Genomic DNA, 14,505 nt, shown 5'->3' on the forward strand with positions numbered 1-14,505 from the left:
GAAGATATTTATTTCTGTATTGAATAATTGAAGTGCCAGGGAATATATCGACCACTTTTATTTTGGCGTCTAAGGTTTTCTGTTTTATCGCAGGCAGGGGTAATTATTCAGAAATATTGTCATTTTTCTTCAAAACTGTGATGGTGTGACCATTTTAACACTTTCAGTCCTTCAAATCACTAACCATTTGCCTGAATACACATTGTAAGGCCGTCTATTACAATTGTAGTCTTGAACTTGGACCGCCATGAAAGCCGAAATACAAAAATCATTTCTCGATTTGTGTCCTGCCGAAATTATTTTAGCATGGGAAACCAAAAAATAACTGAAGTCGTATTAACAAAAGGATGCGAACGATTTCAAACACTTTGTATTTATCATCAACGGGACACTTTCATGCAAAGACCAGATATATTGTAGGTCTCTCTGAGTTTCAGTAAAATGTTCCTCCGACCATTCTGTAGGGTGTGTTATTCTTTGTCTCTGGCAGCAGGTTTCGGTAAGACAGTACTATAAAAAGGGTAAGGGTTCCACTATTACAACTAACATACTGCAGTCTCCCAATCACGCACGCACCTAACACACCCAACACACAGTATACACGTGAAGCCGTCCTTAATGGTACTGGCGTAAAGCTAACCAACCAACTAAACAGCTAACTGTTCTGCCGATTTGGACATTTCCTTTTTTTTATAATATTACTTATCTTGATGATGATACGTTTTATTGTACATGTTGCGGGATGACTTGGATGAGAAGCATTTGATTTCCTTGCAGCCCGGTCTATAATCATCTACATATTAACCTTAAAAGCTTTTGACTCCCCCATAATTGTCACAACCTTTACAGCGAATATCTATACGTATTGACTTTAAGCCTCCTATTTATGTGGGCCCTCATTTCTTCACCCAGTTATATAGTGAAATGAATATGTTTTAAAGCAAAATTGCGGCTCGCTTGTTGCGTCTCAGCTTTGGTTGATCGGCTTGGAAGTTTGGTTTTACTTTCTGATTGTTTTACTTAAGTAGGACAAACTTCAACCCGTGTTTTGTGTCTAGGGTACAGATATAATAGCACAGGCCAGTGAATGTCTAAATCTTAACATGTTGTGGTATTTTGACACATTAATGGGTTTTGGTTTCTTTTACACAATCTGGAAAATTGCCACAATAATGAAACTTCATAAGGCAATTAAAGTATAATGTAAAGAGGTACTTCACAGTGTTTCATAAGCTGTATGGACCCCTTCTATCTCGCATACCACGTGATCACGTTTCGTTTATCTTATGTTTCTTTTTAGCCGCCCCTGAAGTCATTTGCATCTCTAACGAGTCCTTAAACATAAAAACTGGTGAACATGAAGTCTATATTTAGATCTATTGATACCGTCTTATTTGTGTGGATGGTGTCTTATTCGTCAGGATATTGTCTTAATTGTGATAATGTTGTCTAATGTGTGTTCATACAATCTTGTTTGTGTTGTCCACTGTCTTATTCGTCAGGATATTGTCTTAATTGTGATAATGTTGTTTAATGTGTGTTCATACAATCTTGTTTGTGTTGTCCACTGTCTTATTCGTCAGGATATTGTCTTAATTGTGATAATGTTGTTTAATGTGTGTTCATACAATCTTGTTTGTGTTGTCCACTGTCTTATTTGTGATAATGTTGTTTAATGTGTGTTCATACAATCTTGTTTGTGTTGTCCACTGTCTTATTCGTCAGGATATTGTCTTAATTGTGATAATGTTGTTTAATGTGTGTTCATACAATCTTGTTTGTGTTGTCCACTGTCTTATTCGTCAGGATATTGTCTTAATTGTGATAATGTTGTTTAATGTGTGTTCATACAATCTTGTTTGTGTTGTCCACTGTCTTAAGGTTTGTTGTGTTCCATGTCGTCAGATATGTCTTAATGTGATAATGTTGTTTAATGTGTGTTCATACAATCTTGTTTGTGTTGTCCACTGTCTTATTCGTCAGGATATTGTCTTATTTGTGATAATGTTGTTTAATGTGTGTTCATACAATCTTGTTTGTGTTGTCCACTGTCTTATTCGTCAGGATACTGTCTTAATTGTGATAATGTTGTTTAATGTGTGTTCATACAATCTTGTTTGTGTTGTCCACTGTCTTATTCGTCAGGATACTGTCTTATTTGTGATAATGTTGTTTAATGTGTGTTCATACAATCTTGTTTGTGTTGTCCACTGTCTTATTTGTGATGAATATGTCTTAATTGTGATGATTCTGTCTTATTTGTGCTAATTTTGTCTAATTCATGTTGATAAAATGTACCGTCTGAATTGTTATGATTCTGTCTTGAATTAAGTTTTTATTCAATATTGATTGAAATAATAGATCCATGCTAAATAATTAATAGATATGAACACATCACCGTCTGTAACATTAACCCATCTGGCACTGACCTCTTGACCTCTAGTGTTGTTATTGTATACAGGATGTTTATCTATATTGTACTGATGCACTGCATAACTTGTTATTTTTAACCAAATGGACACCTGGGGAACTGTACTGTACTCATCATTCTCACACAATATTCGTAGTATATCTTTATACGCTAGGTTGGTAGTATTGAACTCAATATATCATTTCTCGATCTGATAACGTATATGTGGAGGTTATCCATAATAGTGGTATTATCGGGATATTTAAAACGTTAATTTTGTAAAATTCAAACGTTTCTGTCCATTGTTGAAATGAATAGTTAGTCAAAATTTGTTTTCTGGTTTTGTAAAGTGTCTGTAGGATAAATTGCTCATGCCTGTGCCACAGACAATTATAAAGGGAAATTATTATTACATATTCGAACCTCATCAACCTGCCTTAAAATAATAAATCTAGATCCATACCCATCCTTTTGGTCTACCATAATCAAAAACGCACATCAATCTTTTTATTTATGTCATTTGGCAAGACGAGAACTTTAACAGAACATAAACAGTTGATTTTCGTACTTTCCGTATCATTTGAACTTTTATATTGATAATTTTAGCCAAACGTTTAAGAGCATTATCGTGAACAGAGCTGAACCAGTGCCTAAATTACATGCATCACGTATGGGTTTACTTGTATTTTTATAACCGTACTGAAAAATACTCTCAAAGTTGCCAATGCATAGAAAACATTATTTTACACATAGACAAAATGTCCAAACTAGGGGCTTTCAATTTACCACACCCATCTCTCAAACACTTTAACCTAGACACCTTCACCTAGACTGATCGTTCAAAATCTGAACTCAAATTAAGAAACTAAACCATGATTTCCCATGATTGCATAGCGAACGCCTGGTGTAGATATTCATTTTTGTTATTAGATTTTGATTATATTATTTCAGTATATTTTTAGCAGTTGTATATAATCAGGATTTCTGGAAACGATTATGGAGGTTGATTGTTAGGACGGAGCACGCCTGTTTCATCTCCGTGTCGTGTCAGGTGTATCGAACCGCATCTTAGGGTGTGTGCGGCAAATGCATATCATCAAAAAATGCCAATGAAAGGCGATCGTCATTGAATTACACGAAATGGTAATTTCACAGCGTGAATGGAAATTTGGCACAGAAAACATTTACCACGAACTGATTACAAAACTGACATTGCAGCCATGTATGAATCCGTAGTTACAAGAATTGAAATGTATTCTAAATGCATGACAATGAGTTGTACATAGACTGATAAAGTACAAGGAGATTAGAACCAGATGATGTCGAAGAGTGACCGTCCCTATTATCAATACCTATAATATTAATCGTAATCATTTCCAGTATCCATCGTACGTTTTGAAATCACATTTATCTTTAAGGTTTCCATTTTGGCAGTAATACATTGTCATAGACACGTTACAATGGTGATATAAGGCTCAAATTGGTTGATTAAATATATATGGAAAGATTAACATTGAATATCAATATGGATTGGTAGTATGGAGGACACGTGAGAAAGATGCTCATATTCGTTAGAAAGTGTGAATATTTCCATATAGAGATATTTTTATAGAATAAAGTGTATTTAAATCAAAGCGGAAATTTGGTGTAAAGCATAGAAAATCAATTACATTTAGCGTTTTATTATGAGTAGGGAATCAATATATGATACTGAATTGTGGTGAAAGGAAGACAAACAAAAACATTGAATGTGGAAGGGAGCTTAAGGGTAAGAAAGCAAGAATTGAATGTTTAATTGTGGTAGAAAGAATAGAGAATTAGTTACTGAATGTAGCACCGCGGTATGGTTGTATTAAAATAGATAATCAAAGTTGAATGTTTGTATTAAAGAGTGAAATTTGTGCTTTGAAGCATAAATGATAGAAAATCAAGAAGTTTAAAGTGAAATGATGGTATAAAGCATGGGATAAGAATCCAGTGAAGTTACGGACTGGGAAATATAATAACATTTAATCACGTGTGATGAAAATTGCAGAAAAATTCGGAATAAATATGGAATTTCGGTAAAAAGGTAGAAAACGCGAAATGAATTTAAAACGATGGTATAAAGGGTAGAAGATTTGATAGTGAATGAACCTGGAATCGAATGTAGAACTGCTGTCCATGATAGAAAACTATAGATGAATGTGCAATGGTTAGATTAAGGGTAGAAAAATTAACCTTGAATCTTAGTAATCTGTCTAGAAAATTAGAAATTGAATAATGCAGTGTTTTGTGGCATTAAACCAAGAAATTAAAGAGTGGTACAAATGAGAATCTATAATATGATACGTAATTGCGGTAAAAAGGGTATATAATACAAGTTAAATGGCGAATATTGGTACATTGTATTTATTTACGGATGTTCAAACTTAATATAATATGCCTGAGTGCAGTTTAAATTCAGCATCCAATTTATATTATTTTTAGAGTAAATTGTATCCATAAACGGACAGTAACTTGGGTTAGAGGTATGAAGATTAGCTAAAAGCTTTGTTAAACGAATATTAAAACAGCACGATTGATGATAATGCAGTGAATGGGCCAAACACGAAATGATGTAAGCCAGAATGAGCAATATCTGCACCATAAAACTGTTCAAATTGATGTTAGCCAGCAATCTAGAGATAAACAGTGCACCAGAGGAATATCATTTGTAACACTATCTATTTATAAATCTCTCGGTATGTGACTTATTACCCCGACCTGCGATGCCCACAGGGTATTTGTTTCTGTCGGCTAGGTCGAATTTAAAAACACATTATTTTCCAAGTTTAATGCGTTGGTATACCTTATTTGAATTTTTGAATTGTAGTTTTAAATTTCAAATTATTTTATCATGTAGGATTAGGCTTCATGAACTCGAAATAAGAAAACAGTATTCCTAACATTTTCTGTCGTTTGTTTAAGAGCAAAAGATACGAATTGCATCTAAAATTCGCCAGTTTTAGTACCCAACGGATTTGTTCTCAAGTACCCATTGTCTTTCTGACCTACTTATCAGAGACAGATAATGTGAGATCCCTTGGGTGAACTACCATTATCACTACAACTCTCCTCATTATCATCATCGTCGTCGCCGTCATCATCATCATCTTGAACCACACAAACAAGCAATCTTGAACCACACAAACAAGCAATCGCACATTCTGATTTATGTTGTATTGTAATTTATTTTCCCTTCCTTTTTTTGACACATCGGTGCAATCTTATTTAGTAGATGTCTTTTAATATGAAAATACGTCTATGTATGTTAAATTCTTGAGAAGTGTTACAATGTTTCGTTGGCTGTGTGACCTAGTGTTGTCAAACAAAACAGATGTTTTATGTCATACAAACGTGTGATATACGTCATGTACAATTGTTCAAGACACGCATATGGTCTTGGTCATATTATATATTAAAGAATGCTATTCTGCTTATAATGAACGCTTGGTGGCCCTGTGTGATCGGGTTGTTCTAGCTGCGTGGTCCACGGTACGACCAACTGTACTGTAAGGCCACGTCAGACAGTAGCGCTCCTAAATACCAAGTGTCAGTCCTGGCAAAATCTGACAATCTTTCATCTAAGAACTTGCGCCTGAGATATTCAACTGTTGGCATTCATGGTTTGATTAATTGCCGCACGTCTGAATTAGCTGCGATAGGGAAGAACGTCAAGTGCCTTTCCGAATCTAGCAACAACTTGATGTCTCGCCAGGCCCAGAAAACATCGGCGATGGACGTGCTGACAAGAAGCATTTCAAGGTGAAGTGCAAAAACCAACGACGTAGAGTGCATCCTGTTAATGGCAATGCATTATATTTCATCTGAGATATGTTTGAACAAAGAGCTTTTTGTTGTTAATATTGCATCGTAACCAGCCTAAATTACAATGTATCCTTACTTTTCCTATATGATTTATGAAGTCACTTCAAATTCTCAACTTTCCGATGAACTGAAAATGTATAAGTTTTGTTTTAATTTCTGTTGGTGATCTCCTCTGCGTATTTGGTTGGCAATGAATTTTAGTCTAATTGAAAAAAAAATCAAAATATGTTTACCGAATTTAGTAATGCAAGTGTCATGAAAACTCGGAGAAGAAAACGAAATGAAGAATATTCGACTAATCACAATGACATTGGTTATTGTTTTATACCATAATTGTGATATAAAGATAATCAAGGAGACAAAATGAGAAAATCTATTATAATGTATTAAGTCATTTTATAGTCAAACTGATTGTCATACTTGTCATTGATGATGATTCCGTCTTTGCACTTGGGTAGTTAAGGATTGTGACGTTAATATTTTTCAATGGAAAAGACATGGAATTCTCTCACAAAATAATGACGTTACAATCGGCAGATTCACGCAAGGGAGATAAATCTGTATAATGGAATGACGAAATAAAAACAGTAGGAATAGTTGTCTTGTCCCCTCTACACTTAGTTGTGTTGCTTTAGTGAATACATTATCCATATCCTTTCATGTAATTTTATCAACAACTGCACGTACACTTTGTTTCACCATGACACCTTATTCCGCCATGTCAACACGTTCTATTTGTCATGTACGTTTTCTGGAGTCTCTATACCAATTTATACCTATATGTACATTTTCCGCAGTGAATGTAAGGTTTTATGGCGAATATAAAAGCGGTATTCATCACTCGCCTTTGACCAATCGCAATGTCACTAGTAAACGCAAGGGTAAATTATTCTGGCTGAACTAGTAGTGATGGTCTTCTGTAAATGGAAGAGAGAGAAAAGCAATAAATACAATATTCCTTCTTTCTTGATGATAAATAATAATATTTCATCTCGTGAGATGAAAACTTTGATATTTTTTCACTCGTGCATCGCACTCGTGACACATATTAAAGTTTACACCTCACTCGATGAACTATAACTGCTATTCAGCTAGAAACAAGGAATATCCTCTATATATTCTATCCTATGTTATCAATTTTTATGTTTGGACTATTGCCAATCTATGTTCTAGGACGATACTTATCGTATGACTTAATACGTCTGTAAAATGGTCAAGCTTTTGCTTGTGTCTAATTTGTAGCAGTAGGGTATAGCAATAATGCATTTAATTTTCAAGCTTTCCATTATATTTATATATATATATTATCATCCTATGTATTATGTTTGAAATAGATCCATTGTGGGACGATAATCACTACATCACACGATGATATCATCCTGCCCTTTGAGGATTTTACCTAAATATAACTTCATCTATAGGAGATTCACAAACTATTGAGCTAGGTACGAACATGTGAAAGTAATGTACATTCCACTGAACCGTTGAAGAAAACTGAGCAGAATATAGATATAACCTTGATTAAATCAAACAGACCCGTTCATCCCTGATTAAGCACTGACCTGGCATAGCCTAGAACCAGTTCATTCGTTCAGATAAGATCCACCATTAGATAAGGGATTTCATGGATCGCCAACTATTGTTATATTTGATATCGTCTAACAATATAGAAAGTTCGCAAATAGAAAGTAGATAATTATATTGGACAATTGTTGGTTTTTACCTGGTTAAAATTCAACATTATGGTAATATTTTCATGATGATGGACAAAAGTTCAAACACACTTTTCCAAATACCAAGGTGCTCACTGGCATTTTGTATGTGTATCATAAATTGATTTTGAATTCTTGAGATATATCGTGAATATATGTGTGATATACATATTATTATATATTGTCAAGCAAAGCAATGTGCCATAGAGCTTCAAATGCAGAACTCATTAAACACATGTTCATGAATGAGTAAGATACATATTGTTAGATATTTTTATCAAAGAACGTTGTTTACACTTTGAAGAAATACGATAGGCCAACAAATAGGTTTGTTTAATGATATACTATATGTAAAGAAGGCATGCCCTTTTATCACTTTCTATAGCCTCCACAACTCTATACTACACACACAGTAGACATCACAAAGACTTGTTGGATAACTTTATTACATTAAACATATAGTTTTATAATGTAGTTATGCTATTTAGGCTTTTGAACACAATAATGATATTATATTTTAGCTAAATCAGATATAGTTTTCATTTACTATCGCAATATACATTTCACTCTGATTTATACTGAAAAGATGACAACAGCATTAGTTGAACATACCCCAAGTCATTTTCTACACAGTTGTAGTAATTGGCTTGATTACTTTATTGTGAATCAATCGAAATGAACCTTTGACCCGGGTTTTTTCCATCGGTTTTAATTACTCAAACTGACAATAGCAAATTAATGTTGAAAAAGACAAAAGTTTTTTAAACGATTTAAATAGTACATCGCGAATGTGAAATAGGTCATCCTCTCGGTCCGTAATACATCATATAACAAAAGACGAGTAACTACACTTAGCTAAACTTATAGCCCTAACGCATTAAGATAAGAAAAAAAAATATTTCTTGTTCAAAACAATTAGGACCAGTTGCTCCGGAAGGTTGTCTTCATCGAGGACAGCTGTCGTATAAAACTAGACATTATCCAGGCGAATGACAAAACATACAAAACGAAAAAATCCATTTGTTTGGTTTATTAAGTTTAACATTCTATCCGAGGCCAGGGTCATTTCAGGACAATGTCCGATTATGCAATAGGTTGCGGAGTCGTTATATTTTGGGAGGATATGGTATAGTCATATGTATAGGGATTGCCGTGCGGTGGACATGATGGAGCCGACAGAAATAGGAGGAACGAGATAAAGTTCACGTCACCAACCGCCTTCAGGAACAAGTCCTCACTCCTAATTATGATTAACAATTACAGGGGGAGAGTTGGCACGAGTGTTTACATTAATGTATTTCAGTAGAACAACAAGTGGCCAAACCGGCACGAAGTTATTGTAGGAATGGCAACCATTGTAGAGAAACCATTCCTTCTATACGCTTTAGATTACAGGAATATCGGTAATTACCAGACGGCTTCTTCTGATAATAAGAATAATAAACTAACTTAGATCAATAAGTTAAGTTAACTTAAATAGAAAGTTCGTTAATTCTGTATTACATTCTTTTAGCACACATTATACATGTCAACGGATATTACACGTGCCACTTAGCCTTGGTAGCCTGGAAAGAGCCTGTACATTGTCTTACATTGTCTGAGAATGTATGCTGTAGTTGGTGCACGAGTTTTGTGTATAAACCACAAGAGAATGAACTCTGAAACCGTAGTAAGATTGAAACTATATCCTTATAAATTCTATTTTGTATAATAGGTTTTCGTGGAAGTATATCGTGATAATATTTCGATTGTTTGGTTGACTACATTAACGTCCTGTTAACAATCATGGTCAACTAAGAACGGCTCTCCCTTGTATTCGTTGTGTTTCGGGCGTGGATTGTGTGCATGTTTTGGGAGACTGCAGTATGTTTGTGTTGTCCCTCTTTGTAACAGTGGTCCTCTTGACCCTTTTACCATTTTTAAATGTGCTAGTGTACTGTAACATGGCGTGGGAGACACAGAACAAGCACATCCTTGAGCCTTCCTCATGGCATAAGTTCAGGGAGGACGTTATTATCGCTATACCTGCGTCAAGATGTATAATAAGACGACATATCATAGAGAATAAAATTGTAATTCTTAGTTAACATCCAGCTTGAAATGAATATTAGGCCCAACATAAACGAAAAGAGCAAAACAATGGGTAAGAATGCCAAATCTATGCTATAATTGATTTCAATACAACTTACACACAGAGATGAAACATTGTTAGCGTTTACTGATAATTCCCTTTGTCTGCTGGTTTCAATATAACCAGTTAAACATGTGGTTATGAATGTATTGTTTAAGTAGAAACACGTAATGTGTTGTATAGCTATCGAGTTAATGTAAGAGGAAAGAGATGCATGCATATAAAATACTCGGTCTCTTAGATGTGGTGCATTCTCTGAACATTTGATGTTTGAGATATTCTACATAGATATATATAGCCCGAAGCATGTAGTTTCATATTGTATTTGTCTGTAACAATAGTACCGTCTATCTTCCCAAAGATCATTACAAAGATTTGTGAGTTTTTTATAGTTCTTGGACAAGTCAACCATAACCATGTTTTCCGGTTACTCGAAACCATCTCATGTTAACGCATAATAAAAATTTTGCGATACACACATTGCGCAATTTAAGTCTCGCGATATATGTCAAACACATTTATATTGAGGCCATATATACAACAAACATACTAGTCTACATCGTGAAATGATCGGTATGAGCGGCGTCATTTGGCATTAAAACGCGAAATTACGTCACCGCGATGATAGCTTGGCTTAAGATATACAGTTGTTGACTGGGGTTGAGGGCAACAGATGATTTGTTGGACCCGAAGACAAACTGTTGCCTCCGGCCTCGGGCAACAGTTTGTCTACGGGTCAAACAAATGATCTGTTGTCCGAAATCCCATTCGATAAGTGTTTTGTTATACCCATTGACTCAAAACAATGCATTGACGTCTTAAATTGTAGGTTTTGCGTCACTCCGGTCCAACAGCATATTTTAACAGTCGATTTTAATAGTTCTTTGGACCGCTCAACGGAACAGTTCATTTATTGGCATTTTTGTCAATAGAGTTTATATACAAACTATTTTATACGGGTATAACAATATAAATATATATATATTCAGGCACATCTAACAGAGTGTCGTTATAGACGCAATCTTTGTGAGGGGTAGGTTGCAATTGGGGTGTTGGCGGAAAAAAAATATGACAGAAACATCCCAATGCTGTCTGATCACAGTAATTTCAAACCCCAGCTGCAGCAATAAAATATAAGGAAAGTCTTTATGTCAAAGCATCCATAGAAAGGCTTAAATCAGACGAAGAAAATCATATGTTAATGAAGATTGCGTAACGTTGTTAATGCTTTCCAACAGACAATTTACCAGTAAGTAAAGGAATATTGATGAACCCTGGATCGTACATGTTCGAGCTAAATAACAAAACTACTATGCTATGTAAGAATGTCTTCGATATATATTCTACAAACCATAATCTGAAAATGAAATGGTTGTACTGGAGGCTGTATAAACATAGCCGTACGGCGTAGTGTGTTACCGACATGTGTTGGCAGCTTTTACGTCATGACGTCACTTCATAGAGATCATTGTGTGTACATCGAAACCGCTACACCTGACAAACATCACTACTGCCCAAAGGTCACCATATGGGGAAGCGCCATCTTGATATACCACCTGCCGACTCCGTAGTAAGGAGAGGTTGTAATATATAGACTGGGTATAACCATTCTGGGGGCTAGTGTCCGACTCAGATCATGTGTCTATCTGAGGCAAATTAAAGCACAACCATTACAAGACATATTTCAAGACATCATTTGAATTGATGGAATTACATTATGTCCTTATTCACAAGATCAAAATTTATTTATTCAAACTCAGCACTGATATCTATGTAGCTACCATCATAAGCTCCAGCAGTTAATTTGCAGCAGCAGCGCTTCGATTTCATTTAATCTACAACCGAAGTGATTGAAGATTATCTCCATTGCAACCGGTAAGAGCAGAAAAAAATTACATCAATCATTTTATACCATGAAAGATTCTTAAATGAAATGAAATAAATTAGTACGACTATCCATTTATTATTTTATTCTGGCTTAGTTCGACACTTCCATGTTTTAGAATTGAATAATATCGACCATCAGAACTTGATCGACCATTCCATCAATTACGTCTTACCTATGGTGTTCTTATGTAATCTAGTTCGATCATCCCATACCATAGGCTGTTCATTCGATGGTTTAGTTCTGACATTATACGACTAATCCATTTGTATATCTATATTTATATTTCCGTTTTCACTTTCCTATATAACCTTACTAACCGGGCAATCGTTTACACTTGCGCAAGAACACAAACCGAAACACTGACTTCCGCCCATTTGTGAATGCGCATCCGGTTAGGCCAAAATATATGCCATGACAAATGTTCGATATCAACATCAGTTTGAATGCAATGGAAAGCATTGAGTTAACATTGAAAAATAAAAAATGAAAACATATGGAATAAATGAATCAAAAACGATAAAGTTATTGTGAAACTATATTTCATTTACTCCCGGAACTTGACACATTTTCCCGCCAAAAAGGAGCCATCTGTTTCGCGGTTCCATCAATTACTCAGCTGTTCCATCAATCGTATAACGTTGATAAATCGAAGGTTTATTTCACCGGAACACTAAATTTAAATGAAATGGTCGGTGGAAATATAAATATAAGGAATGTTTTTAATTTTTTGTTGTTTACTGGTGTGTAAGCTGCATCTTTTCAGCGCGTCATTTAAAATATCTTTACAAAAAATGCAGTTTACACACCAGTAGACAACAAAAAATAAAAATCATTCCTTAAATAACTTATCGATAACCACAAATCTGATTTCTTTTGGTACCTACAGTTACCTTGATCCTTTGGTGGTTTATTTGTGAACAACCTCGGCATTCCATGGTTTTATGTTTTAACTCTGGCCTAACTCGGCCATTATATGATTTAATTAACTGTGAACTACTTGACCGTTTTATGGAATAGATGTGAACTACCCTGATCGTTCTATGGTTTAGCGGCGATATATATCAATCAGTCCATCTTTAGCTCTGAACTAGATCGACCCGTCCATGATTTAGCTTTGACCTAAATCGACCAATCCATGGTTTAGCTATGACATAGACTAACCAGTCCGTGGTTTAGCTCTGACCTAGATTGGTCAGTCCATGGTTTAACTCTGACCTAGATCGACCAGTCAATGGTTTAGCCCTGACCTAGATCGACCAGTCAATGGTTTAGCCCTGACCTAGATCCACCAGTCCATGGTTTAGTTCTGACCTAGATCCACCAGTCCATGGTTTAGCTCTGACCTAGATCCACCAGTCCATAGTTTACAGAGTGACTCTACAGGTTATGATACCGGGACCAAAGGTTACAAGCCCCGTATGTAACCCCACTACCGACTGTGTGTTGTAATAGTAATTGTTCTGACAAATCAGAGATATGTTTCTCTTCTCCGACATTTATTTTTCTTGTTAGAAACACAAACCCGTTTGATCTAGCTTAACACTAATTGTGGAAGCTAACATATGTCGTTTGGAACAAGTAATGATGTTGGTATACCGCCACCATTTGACATTATAAGCGTAAAACTAAAACCGCTAGGTTTCTCAATCTATGATCGCGCTAAATTATCTTAGCTGTGTAATCAGATTTCCAAACACCGTTCTGACATCTATGACCACTACAGGCGAGTTTTTGGAGCCTGGTTTCCATCAGATATTTGTTTGTACTTTTCTTGACAATCAGAGTGTAATTTGATAGTTTTCAGGACACGCTTAATGTGTGGATCGACTAGTGTTTCGGCCATTATAGTTTTGTTATAGAACTTCCGGTCCGAAATGTCAGGATGGGTATTGGAAGTGTCCGCCATCCACCATGTTTCTATCTAATCTCTCCTTTTCACAGCCTGAAGCCTGTTGATAGAGAATGATGATTGTATCTGCTGTCTCAACACTCCAATCCCTACCTATCATTGTGTAATCTTTACAAAGCGATTGGTTGGTTGGTTTTGCTAAGCGTCTTATATTACTGGCTATTAATACTAGTATAATTTAAGGACAGCCTCCCATGTATGTGTTGTGCGTGTGAGTGTTTTTGGGATTCTGTAGTATGGAAGTGATTTTACACTTCGAAATATAAATTTTATCCTGTTTTAATGTTTTATCACAATGAAGATACTGAAGAATACACCTAACACGGTCACATTATACTGAGAAGGGGAAACTAGTCGTCCACTTCATTTATGCTGGGTGTCAAGCCTCTACTGTTATAGACTATGCGTTCTCGACCAGAGGATAGAACACCGAGCCTTCCTCACATAGGAAAAAGCTCATTTTTAGGCCAAAAAAGGAGGGGGGCTCAAGGGAGACGTTAGACATTTAGTCACCTTTACGATTAGTTCAAAGAGCATGTAGAATACAAACGTTCGAGGCGACGGACAAGGCGAGATAAACAATCAAATGGCCTTTTCCTTTTCTTT

Source organism: Argopecten irradians, chromosome 10, assembly GCF_041381155.1.
Source record: "Argopecten irradians isolate NY chromosome 10, Ai_NY, whole genome shotgun sequence".
In the NCBI taxonomy this organism is placed as follows: domain Eukaryota; kingdom Metazoa; phylum Mollusca; class Bivalvia; order Pectinida; family Pectinidae; genus Argopecten; species Argopecten irradians.